The sequence below is a fragment of the Chelonia mydas genome, chromosome 6, assembly GCF_015237465.2.
Source record: "Chelonia mydas isolate rCheMyd1 chromosome 6, rCheMyd1.pri.v2, whole genome shotgun sequence".
In the NCBI taxonomy this organism is placed as follows: Eukaryota; Metazoa; Chordata; order Testudines; family Cheloniidae; genus Chelonia; species Chelonia mydas.
This window is the reverse complement of record NC_051246.2, coordinates 43,052,436-43,065,872: the sequence shown is the minus strand read 5'-3', so window position 1 is coordinate 43,065,872 and position 13,437 is coordinate 43,052,436.

Genomic DNA, 13,437 nt, shown 5'->3' with positions numbered 1-13,437 from the left:
AAGTGATAATCTAAGCCAGAGGGAAAGAATCCTTAAAAATACATTTCTGCTTTGAAAAGTGACTAATAGTGACTGTGTAAAAATGGTACCTTTTTACTCAATGGTGTATACACCTTGTTCTGATCCTCTGCGTGAGGTTGAATGTCTCCCCATGTGCATATTCTGAATTATATCTGCAGAGTTAAAACAACAGAAAATTTGTGCTCCTTTTTACTCCAGTTGGCAATGCAGAGTCAATCCAGCTATGGGAGAATGAGCTGGAGTCTGTTCTGATGTATGAATTATCAGTCAACAGAATTGTCAACTAAGTTCCAACTGTAGGCTCAAATTCTTTCTTCAGCTATAACCATGCAACTCCAAGGTATTCAAGGCATGCACGGGGATCACTGGGGGTGTAATCTGCCTTGCATAGTCATACACTGGTAATAATACAGTGAGCCAGAAAGAACACAGCTTTTATCTCTGACAGATCGTGTGTGTGTTTTCTGTTTGGTTGGGTTTTTTTGTAAACTGAGCAGATTTGTTCTGGAAATTGCTGAAAAGGCAACCCTGGAACCACCTCTTCCATAAACAATGTCATTTTTACAGGGTCACTTTTCAGAGAACAAGTGCACTTTAGGTCATCCTCTCTTTCAATTCAAACTAGATTCCATTCAATTCAAACTAGATAATCCTGATAACATGTTGTAGCTTCTTGGTTTCTGCCTTACTATGACATTGTCTAAAATGTCTGCTAAAACCCCTGCTTCTTACACTAAAATGCAGTAGGACAAAATGTGATAAGCCATAAGCAAACACTTTTGTCTCTGCTCTTCCAGTACCCATGAGTCACAGTGATGCTTCCATGCAATGTTATCTGTGAAACAATAAACCTGTGTCCTGGCACAGAATCAGAATTTCTCTGCAGTGTTAGTTTATTATTTGACTTTGTAGCCACATTACTGCATACTTCATTCGTCATAAACATCTCTGGGAGTGTTCATCTTGAATCGTGGTTTCATATTGAGATTTATTTTTTTTAAAAAACATTGGAATGCTTCCCACACACAGATAGGAGATGCAGTAGAATTGGCATGTGCTAAATGTTTCAGACAAAATGCTCTTTAAAAAACAACCAACCAACCAACCACAAACTCAAAGGTGGGCTGGGGGCTGAAACAGGAGGCATCAATGTTTTCATCCAGACATGACACTGCTGAATCTACCATATTCTGTTTATACAGCGCTGCATGCAAGTTTTGACAAGCAAACAAAGTTTCTCCTGTATATTTTTGGATATTTGAGAGCACCAAGACCAGACTCAAAACAGGACACAATTCTGCAGCCCTGCGTCTTCTGAATTTCTAATTATTCTTGTAATATCCAAATACAAAAGTAGGCTCCATTGAAGTCAGTGAGATTACTCACATGAGTATAGCCTGTAAGCTTAGGCCTATGAAATTTTACAGAAAGATTTAAATAAAATAAATAAAAATGCTAAATAGATTTTAATATGTCCATTTGTGGAAAAAAATCATCGCCTGATTAAAACTAGATTAAAATAATTAGCTAATCAATATTAGTGAATAACCTTAACATGACCATGCACATTTACATTTTGCTTTATAAAATATTTAAAAGGTATTTAGAAAGACAGCTTACAATTTCATTCATTCTTTCTGCAATTTTTAAGTTTCACTTACCAAGGCTCAGTAATACAGAGTACATTTTGTGTACTAAATCCTCCTTTCAACCTCAATGCACTAAGAAAGAGTAACTCTAAAATAGACTAGAGCTTCTGGGTTTAAATTTAACACTATTTAAGGAAAGCAAACCTTTGCTAGGGGATATAACTGTTAACATTGTGATTTTTCAAGCCTAAGGTTTCTAATGGGGTTTGACTGTTCCAGAGATAACATATTTTTTCTAGGTAACATATTTCAAGTTCGATTATGAGCAAATGTTACAAAATTTTAGTGTAATGTGAAATACTGTAATGTCAGATAGCATTATTTATCTGCTTAATATGACTAAAAACATTAATTGCTGGGAGCCATAATTCATCCCAGCAACATGAAAATCCATTTTGTGCCTATCTTGTCAGTTACTGCAGATTTTCATAATGAATTGTGAAGTGGTGAAATTCTTTTGGGAAATGTGTTTGTATATTTCCACCTGCAGGTTCTGTATGGTCACTTTTATTACACAGATCCTCCATTAACTAATGTTTTCATTATGGCGGTGCCATTACACATCAAGGATGCATTTTTATCCTTTTAGATATCTGGAATAGTCTTTATTATTGTACATGCAGTTTTAATTACTAGAATTTATGAAATGAACTAAGTGGCTAATGTTCATTGACTTATATTTCCATTTAATGATTCAATCAGGTTAAATCTGTCACCTCTTCCAGTCAAGGTACTGTGTGCAACTCCCTGAGGAAAGGTAAAATACTGCACATACTGATCTAATTACATTTACACAATGATATTAAACTGGTTGCCTAATGCTTTACTATTAGCAATGCAGAAGCTAACCTTGCTCCCACTGAAATCAATGGCAAAACTCCTCTCTTCCAGTCACTTTAAAGAAAGCAAGTTGAGACTTTAACTTCTACCTGTTATATAAACTAGTGGTAGAACAATGGGACAATCAGAAGCCAGAGTAGAAACAATCTTGTGCCCCCACAGGTCCGGATTCTGTTCTCACACCAGTGTAATTCTATTAACTTCTATGGAGTTTGTCCTGATTTACACTGAAGTAAGTTGGAGCAGATTCAGGTCAGGAATCTCCATTTCGGTGAAGCTAAGGTATAATGAACTGTCGGCCTATTTGAATGATGAATTTACTTACAATAGTCTCTTTACTTACAATAGTCTCAATTCACTGAATGGTATTGGCGCCATTCTTACAGAGCAAGTAACTCCTACCAAATGTAACCAACATTCCTTAGCCAGTCAGACAATAAGGAGCAAACTGGTAATACTTATAGTGGAAGGGGCAGGGGCAATCTTAGCTCCATGGCTGGTCTGACATATGGTGGGAACAGAGGACTTGCACTCAAATGCTTAGAGGTTTCCATCACTAGCAAGCACCATCTTAATTTCCCTCCACCTATATAATTCAGTTTGTGCTCTAAAGGCATGGTACAGTTGCAGATGTAGAGCACTGTGAGTTAAACCAGCCCTCGGAGAGTGCAGTAGGGAAAGCGCTGCGGTGTGTTCACACTGTCAGCTGCAAGCGCACTAGCGTGGCCACATTTGCAGCACTTGCAGTGGTGCATTATGGGCAGCTATCCCTCTGAGCACCTCTTCCCATTCTGGTACTGTGGCTTGTGGGAAGAGAGCGGCGGGGGCCAGGGCATTCTGGGTCCTGTCCCAACACCCCATGATGCATCGCTTCGCATCCCAGCAATCCCTGTGCTTCTGTCCACATTTGGCGCCATCTTTCAATGTTTTTTGTACTGCACGCTCTGTCTTCCCTTTCGATCTGCGGGAATGGATCCTGAAGTGCTGAGAAATATGCTGATGGGTCTCACCAGCATGTCACGAATGGCAGTCGAGTTACTCCTTAAGCTACAAACTGACAGCGAGGAGTCCGATGATGATGTCGACTCGCATAACGCATATGACACGAGTTTGCTTGTGGCATTCACGGACATGCTCACCGCAGTGGAACGCCGTTTTTGGGCTCGGGAAACAAGCGCTGAGGGGTGGGATCGCATCGTCATGCAAGTCTGGCTGACGAGCAGTGGCTGCACAACCTTCACGTGAGAAAAGGCAACTTTCATGGGACTGTGTGAGGAGCTCGTCCCCACCCTGTGGCGCAAGGACACAAGATTGAGAGCTGCCTTGCCGGTGGAGAACTGGGTGGCTATTGCAATCTGAAAGCTGGCAACTCCAGACAGCTACCGTTCGGTCACTGACCAGTTTGGTGTGGAAAAGTCGACCGTTGGAATAGTGTTGATACAAGTTTGCGGGGCCATTAATCGCATCCTGCTCAGAAGAACTGTGACTCTGGGTAACGGGCATGACATTGTGGCAGACTTTGCACAAATGGGTTTTCCTAACTGCGGAGGGGCACTAGATGGGACGCATATGCCAATTCTGGCACCAGCCCACCTAGCCTCCGAGTATGTTAATCAGAAGGGGTATTTCTCTATGGTTCTCCAGGTGCTTGTGGATCACCGTGGGTGTTTCATTGACATTAACGCAGGCTGGTCCGGAAAAGTGAATGTGTATCAATGTGTTCTTAGACAGTCAAAAACTGTTTCAGCATCTTGTGCGCAGAGATGGGTGGGTGAGCCAAGGCTGTTGACTGCAAATGAGATGCTAACGTTAGTTGCTCTACTGAAGTTTCTCAGAAACCATTGCAGTTTATTTACTTTAAGCCCAATATTGATTGCAATTGTTACAAATCTGATAAACTTTAGAGCAATCTAAGCTAAAGCAGGTACTAGCATTCCCGCAGTGAAGTGTAATGTACTGGTTTGTGATTGTGCATGCATGGGTGCGCAAACACATGTGCATCTTCCGCTTCTCCACTTGACGGATTGAGAAAGACTTTTTTCTAGTGCTTACAATTCTGTTGCTCTATGGCGGCTAGTCACAAGAACATACACACTCACTCTCTCTCTCTCTATGTTTTTGTGACTAGCCTATATATATGCATTAATACTTGTATTGACAGCTAAGAGAGATTTATCTTTAGCTCAAAATGTTAGGGACTCCTGTTTTGGGAGCAGAAGTTCCCGAGTTCTATTCCTGACTCTGCACATTTGCCATTTACACTGGTCACCTTTAAAATCATGCTTATTTTGTCTTAGATAAATATATACAACTTACCTCGGTACTTGCAATACTACCTAACCTTCTCTATAGTTATTACAGGGGAAAGTCCAGAATACTGCAGATACCCAGATAAAAAATGATTTTTGGCTACACTACCACTTACTTCCATATAATTTACTTCGCTCCAGGGTGTAAATAATCCATACCCCGAGCGACATAAGTAAACTGACCTAAGTGCTGGTATAGACAACGCTATGGTGTCAGGAGAGCTTCTCCCGCCGACATAGCTACCGCCTCTCGCGAAGGTGGAATAATTAAGTCGACAGGAGTGCTCTCTCCCGTAGGCTGAGAGCATCTTCAGCAGACGCACTACAGTGGCACAGCTGCGCTGCTGTAGCCCTTCTACTGTAGACTAGCCAGTTACCTGAGGTAATTGGCAAGTTTTTAAGTTTGAGAAGTTCAGTTCGTGACAGTGGTGTATAGTGATTGAAGCTATGATTTGTTTACAAGAGTTTTTTATTGCATATGAAACAAACAAGTACTTTAAATTCCAAGATAGCTATATAAAGCCAGAGGCATGGTATTGAATCTGGCCATTAGGCAAAAGTGGCATTAGAAATATGTTTGACATTTCATTGTAACAATAGAAACTTTGGTATCTATCATAGAAATCTTTCACCAATTAAATGGGAAATCATTTATTGACATGAACATAGATGGACCGTCCTTAAAACAAAAGTACATCGGATCAAGGTGGAAAGAAAGGTAAAGACATTACTGCAGCTTCTGAAGACATCTCTTAAAATCATCAGGTAGGCTTATTGGTGTTTTTGTGGTTGGTGTTACAAAGACATGAGTTGATAACCCATAGCCCATGCTACTCTCTCAAACATTTCCAGTACTGGACTGTCTAAGAAACAGCCATCAGTAAGGGTGTTGTGATGTAATCCAGCTGGTTCCTGGTGAAGTTTAGATAGAAATAAGGCTAGTCGGTAGTGCACACTGGATCGGCCTATCTTCTCCACTCCTGAAGCACCCAGTGGATTCTGAGGAAATTTGAGGGGCCCATGAAATGAACATCTAGTGGTCACCATGAATCCCACCATTGAAGAGGTTAATGTATTGGTATCAAGCCCACAATACCTAGAAAATTAAACAAAAATCATTCCAAATATTAATTTCTAACCTCATACGGCATAGGTTTCTCAGAACTGGCATATTCTGGTTCTGTTGGGCAAAAAGCCAACACATTTTATGTTTCACTAAGAAGATAAACAACTTTATTTTAGTATTACATCAACTGCAAGATTTATATGGGTATGCCAAAGGCCAAGAGATTACTGATTGCACTGACAAACACACTCCCTCCCCGCCTTACACCATACATTTTAGATTCAGCTGATCTGATGTTCTTTGCTTCCACTCCATCTCACATGGACTCTTGATGCCAAGACACAAGAGAAAGAAAGAAATGCTATCCTAGAATTCATCAAGTGAAAAGGTACAATACAATTGCATCTCTCAAATTTCCTGAATCTTTCATCTGATGATAATGTAGAGATAATACATTTCAAGATCCTAAGGAGGACCTCATAAGGGAAATACAACTGAATTTCATGGGAAAGTGGGAATGAGAGAAGATAGTGACTGGACAGTCCCTATGCACTCTGGCAAAAACATTCAAAGGCTTCTTCCCCCATACTGTCACTTTCCAAATTAAAACTTCATCATATCAAAATCTTTCCTTATTCCACTCACTGTTTCTTAGATATTTTTTCTTTTTCTCTGCCTCCAGTTTTTTTTCTTGGTTAACAACACAGAACTGCCACCTTTAAGAAATACCAAAGCATCCCAGTTTGATAATACTGAAAAGCTACAGCAGGAGAAATTAAGTTTCCTGAAGTATCATATCTGCTCTAAATTGGCATCAGCAAAAATATAGTTTTAAGCAATGAAGATTAAATGGAAAAAATAAAAATAGTGAAATTTCAATATTCCAATCCCTATACATAAAGAGCAAGATGGATCACCTTCTATGCAGTAGGCTTAGGGTTAGGTTGATGAAAAGTATTTATTACTTTACAACAAACTCTTTATAGTGAACTCTATGCAAGATAAATACTGATATCATTGCTGTGGTTCATTCATTGCTGTAGAATACAATGGTACATTGTGCTTGAGGGGATTCCTCAGTGGTCTAAACATCAGGTTTGTCTCAACCCTTCATCCTCTGAGGTAGATGAATTCAGTTCCACACAGTTTACTGTGTGGCACTCTTCTATTCAGTGTGGACACTAAAACCCCAGGTTAGTTTTCCCAGAGTGAGGAATTAGTCCCCATATCCTTCCCCCAGTTTTTTTCAGCCCAGCTTGTTAAAGAATGGTTTGGCTTCCAGGTATCACTGGCTGCATAAATAGCAAGTCACCAATTTATGTTATTAGATGCACTATTTGGAATCATTGTCTCATTGCTAATGGGAAGTAGCCAAAGAAGCCTTCTTGGAAGAGTGAAGATTTATGCAGGGTTGGATTAACGCAGGGGCTTTAGGGGCTGCAGCCCAGGGCCCTGGTGCAGCAGGGCTCAGGCAGGCTGCCTGCATGCCATGGCCTCACACTGCTCCCGGAAGCGGCCGGCTGCTGGTACATCTCTGCGGCCCCTGGCGCGGGGTAGTCGGGGGGAGGGGGAGAAAGGCGGCTCCATGCGTTGCCTCCGCCCCCAGCACCGTCCCCGCAGCTTCACTGGCTTGCGGGCAGTGCATGGACACATGCTGTCCGCCTCCCCGCAGGGGCACGCAGAGATGTGCCAGCAGCTGGCCACTTCTGGGAGCGGTGTGGGGCGGCAGGCAGGCACCCTGCCTGCCTGAGCCCTGCTGCGCCACCAGCCCGGAGCCACCTGTGGTAAGTGCCTCCCAACCAGAGCCTGCACCTCACACCCCCTCCAGCACCCCAACCCTCTGCCCCAGGTCAGAATCCTCTCCTGCTCCCAAACTCCCTCCCAGAGCCCGCACCCCCCTCCTGCACCCCAACCTCCTACCCCAGGTCAGAATCCCCTCCTGCTCCCAAACTCCCTCCCAGAGCCCACACCCCCCTCCTGTACCCCAACCCCCTGCCCCAGGTCAGAATTCCCTCCTGCACCAAACTCCCTCCCAGAGCCCGCACCCCACCCCTCACCCTCTCCTGCACCCTAACACTCTGCCCCAGCCTGGAGCCCCCTCCTGCACCCAAACTCCCTCCCAGAAAGAAACTAATATAACAGCTGCTCTAAGGTAAGAAGTAGGCTATTTTGAATTAACTATATTCTACATGTTTGAAGACTGAAATGTAACCACAGAATGGCTTTATGTTAATTAAAAACCAAGTTTAGTATAGCATTAATAGCCTCAATGCCACAATTGTGACAATTTTGTTTTAAATTAGGAAAAAGACTTGTATACAGGGGCCTCACAAAATCTAATAGCCCCGGGCCCACAGGAGAGTTAATCCGGCCCTGGTTTTATGGTCATAACAAAGGCTATGAATTGACTTGGTAACTAGAACAGAACCTTTCAAACCAACATAAGGAACTAGGAGTTGATTTATGGGGTCCTTACATGGACTTGCTACTGAACTTACCCATATGCTAAATTTTCTACAAAGAAGTAATATTTTTGTATAATTGCAATCCTCCAGCTTAAAAGTAGACGAATTACATGCACAAAGCACCACTGAAGTTTCAAAACATGTGTGTCCTTTGGGGTGAGAGACACGATATCAACATCAAATATATCTAATAAAGAACTACATTAAAGTTTAACTAGTCAGTCAGGGACATATGTAAGGTAAAGCTCTGCCCCCAAAGCTGACCACACTCCTGGCTGCAATTTCACAAACAAGACACTAAGTATCAGTATCCCTTTATAACATGCATATGCAGCATATACAAGTGTGATAAAAATGAAACACAACTTGCAGCATGAAGAGCAATGTAGAATATACAACACACACAATGAAATACTGCCTCCAAATTCTACTTCATTTAACTGGAAACAAATCATTTTAAAAGGTGCTTGTGGTCCAAAAATTATTTAAGATACCAGCCAAATCAGACTGGCCAAAATCCAATTTGTTCCTTGTCTTGTTTGGCAGATGACTTCAAAGATCAATAAAGTTGTCTTTGTCGACAATCATAAAATATTAACCAGTCTGAGTGTTCCGAAGCTTTTATGAAATATTCAGCTTCATTAAACATTAAACAGCCTTGAAATATAAATATAAAATAACTATCAGCTTTTTATCTTTCAGATACAGAACAAAGGTGCCTAAAATATGGAAAGCAACAGCAAAATATTAAATGGATTGGGAATTCACAGACACCCTAATTTAAGAAAGCTGTCAGTAGTAATTGGCTCATTCAGATATGCTCTGCAATGAAAGTAAGATAACATTATAATAATGGCAATTTGTGAAACAGAAAATATCTGGTAAGGAACAAAAAAATCATGAGACAAATTTACATCATGGGAAGTTCATAAGTAGTACCTCTATGGCTGCATGCATGCATGCAGACTTAAGGCCTGATACTCATTTACATTAAGGCCCCTTTACACCACTCTGCGAGCATAATGAGCTTTCAAGTGTGTGTAAATTAGAATGAGGTGTCCCTATTCTCTTCTCCCTGTCTTTTATGTGAAAAACCCAGCAAACACAGCAGAAAAGAATTTAAGGTTCACGGAGGAGAAACATCAGTTTTACAAATCACTGAAAGTGACTGGACGTAAGCTGTCAAAATAAGTCAACGAAACGGTGTGGTTATCTACAGTATGGAATGCCACTCTCTGTGATCTGAGATACAGCTAAAGGTTACTTACCATACAGCAAGAAGTTCTACTTTAAAGTCAATACCTATAAATCAAAAGGACTTTCATTTCTTGGGCTTTAATATATATGACCAATTTAATACTTATGTTTTCATAACAGTAGCCTTAGGCTGCCTTCTTTAATTCTTCATTGTTTTTGCATATTAACAGTGTAAGATAAAATTCAGCTATGACACACAATTCACTTCGTTATTGTGGTGCCCCTCTCCCCTGCTCATGGAGCAGATGCACTGGCTCATCTGTCTGGGGTTAGGAAGAAACTTCTCCTCTGGGTAAGTTATTCCCTAGCTGTGGGCAGGCAGGCAGCATGCTCCGTGTCAGGCTGCAGATCCTGGAGCAGAGGGAGCCCAGCTTGGGGCGGGCAGAGAGGTGAAGAGGATCAACCGAGGAGGAAGGGGGTGGGAGGAGAGGAGCAAGTGAGGGCAAGGACTTGGAGGAAGAGGCAGAGCAGGGTCAGGGCCTTGCACGGATGTGGGGGGGTCCAGTTTTCAGAAAGTAGAAAGTTGGCAACTCTACCGCCATCAAGACAAGACAAATCACACCAACCAGGGGCTGAGGCATAAGATGTTTTCTGTGCTGGATTGTCACTTTAGGATCATGCATAGTCTGCTCTATTTTCAACAATATTGTACTTATAAGTTTGGAAACCTGGCTGACATTTTATTTAGAAGCACATAACCAGGAAGATATTGTCTTTTCTTAGTGTTGTTTACCTCAAAACTAAGCCTATAAAATTGTCCAAATACATTTTCTTAAAGATTTAACTGATTTTATGGCACATTTTAAGAGATAGGTTACAGTTTTTTTGTTTTTGTACTGTACTGTGATATGTAAAATAACGGGTATTGTGTGGTGAGAAGATCTGCATTCATTTTACTAAGTCAGAGAGAGCACATTCATATCACTTGCTACATAAATATTAAACTGTAAAGCATTTAGTTTGGTAATTAAAGGATTAGTTATTTCATAAGGTAGCCTATACAACTTGTTGTGATCCTCTTGGCTAGAAGGGTCTGGAAACAGTAAGTTGTAATGCACCCTGACAACTTGTGGTAGCCTGTACCCATTTTTAACTGAGCGTGGAGACAAAGAATCAGCTGGATGGATGTGCGTAGGATTCTAAGGTCAGACTGTTCTTAAGATATCTCGCTCTTTGGAATCCCTTTTCTCTATTTAAAAAAAGTTAAGCATTTATTGCTTTGTGATTCCTAAACATACAATATCTCCAGCTCTGAAAAATATCAACTTTTAAACAGAATTAATTCAATTAAGTATTGGAGAGAGTGGAGCTACACCAGCTGAGAGTCTGTCCCCAAGAGTTGTGTCAGAGCCCTCTCTGCTGGAAACAAACAAATGCCTTAATTTTCTTCCAGAATCTTGTACTTTCACTCTAGTCCCTCCCAACAGAGATTTCACTTTTCCAGAGATCTCAACTGCATAGCACATGCGCTTAGTGTACGGTAAGTAATTCTTTTGATCTAATAACTCTCTGATAATATCCCTCTAAATAACCAACACATAGTCTGGATTGATAATGGATTAGTTTTCAATTGGGCCATCAGCACCTCCAGAACACTTCAAATTATTGCTTTTGTTTCTGTTTGTTTTATAATTGCTGTTTATATATTTAATCCCTAGGGTCTATAGTATTTCACTCCACTACCTTTTCTGCTTGCCTACAGTTATTAACAAGGGAGATGTTGCAACTTTGTGTTTTGTATTCAGGCATTGAAAAGTGTGGTCTTAATAGTGAAATTTGTATTTCCCTCTACTAATGCACCCTAGTTTCTCGATTGCTTTATTCCTTGCTGCTAAACAATAAGGTGGCTTGTTCAATGTGATTGTTTTATTGTTACAAGATATTTATACAAAATATATGCCAGTTGAATTGGCCAAAATATTTACAATTAGTTGCTGCCATTGGGTTCCTTTGGAAAGTCTTCTGTTACTTCCAAATTTAATTCTTGGATAGAAATTTCAAGCATCTTCTCTAGAGGTTTATCTGGTCCTTCCATTCACCTGTGGGCCAGGTTCCTTTGTAGATTACCCTGCACAACAAGTCATCCTTTCTAGACTTGCATCCTCTTTTTAACAAAGATTTATTGATTACCTTATCAATGAGTAATTGATCTGACTTTATTATCTGTGGTATTAATCTAGGCTTACTTTTCTGTGAGTTTCATCACAAATCTTATTTGCTAAATAATCAGCCCAAGCCGTTGCTTTTACTGTATAAAGGGTAAAAAGCCATATTCCGCATATACTGATCCCTGTGGGTATCCCTGCAGTAACTTATTTCCTGCTCTAAATTGTTCTTTATGCACTTAACTTCCAACATAGAACTTTGGGAAGTGTTTCTGAATATCTCCATATAAGATCTCCCTTGCCTCCCCTTTGTCTATCCTGGCGGTAATACCCTTAGAGAATTTCTCCTACTGGCATGTTTGAGATCCCTAATTGAACCACTAGTACACTTGTTTAAAGTGTTCCCCCACTTGGTCTCCTAAAGCAGTTTTTTATGCTTTCCATATGTATGTTTTCAGTTTCCCTAGGCTTTTTCTTAACTAATGGCATTATGATGGTCTCTTTCTTGTCTTCAGGGATGTCTCCTGAACTATGTGAACTTATAAAATGTTAGTGAAGACTTCTCTAAGTTTCCATTTCTTTTTCATCTCTTGGATATATGACGTCTGGTCTCAGTGCTTCCTTAGGGCTCAGTTATGAGCTGTTCTACACCCCTGTGTAGAAAATGGAATTAATCACCCCCTTCCTCCCCTGATGGTGCTGCTGCAAGGCTGCTACTCCCCCTCCCGTGCACAGCTGAGCTGAAGGGGATAGGGAAGCAAATTACAGTAGGAAAAGATCTGGCACAGTTTACTTCCTGCTTGGAGTGACACAGCTTCCCACTGCCCCATGCTTTATCACCATGCAATCTTGATTTTTAAATAGTAACTGGGTCCTGATTAAGCAAAATACTTAAGCACATGCCTGACTTTAAATGTGTGAGTAGTCAGAGGGACTGGGACAGGACTACAAAGTTATGCATATATTTAAGTATCTTGCTGAATTAGGGTTGCTGTCAGATAATTTAGGCTCAAAATTTAGCTTTTTTTGAAAGAAAAAAAATTCTTAATATTGATGTTTCCATTTTTCATTGCAAATTTTACTGGAAACAGCTTTTTATTTGGATTTAAACATTCCTCTTTAGCACTTGCAAGCTAAATAGCTTTGTCTGGCTGTGCTGGAAGAAGGACAGGAGACACTGGATGTGGTCTAATTAGGCCACAACAGTATTCTTAAATGCCTGGGAGCACCTGGCAAATACAAATGGACAGTGCAGGTCATTCTATAGTCATTTCAATATATACCCGGGGGGCTTCTGTCTAACCTGGTCTGCTGCTGCAGCAGACAGTCACTCCCTGTCTCTCCAGCCCTTAAAAGGGGTGCACAGGTTTTCCAGCAAACCAGACAGTGGTCCCCACTGCTTAATGTGCAGTGAGACCATTGTGCTGTTGCTTGAGAACAAGGCCAGATCTACACTAGAGACCTATATCGGTATAACTATGTTGCTCAGGGGTGTGAAAAATCCACACCCTTAAGCAAAGTAATTATACTGATCTAAGCCCTGTGTAGACAGAGCTATGTCAATGGGAGAGCTTCTCCTGTCAACATGGCTACTGCCTCTCAGGGAGGTGGATTAACTGCACCGATGGAAGAAGCTCTCCCGTCGGTATAGGAACATCTGAGTTAGACAAATGAGATCAAAACCATCCCTTGTGTAACTCCATTGGTTTCAGTGGTGTTACACCA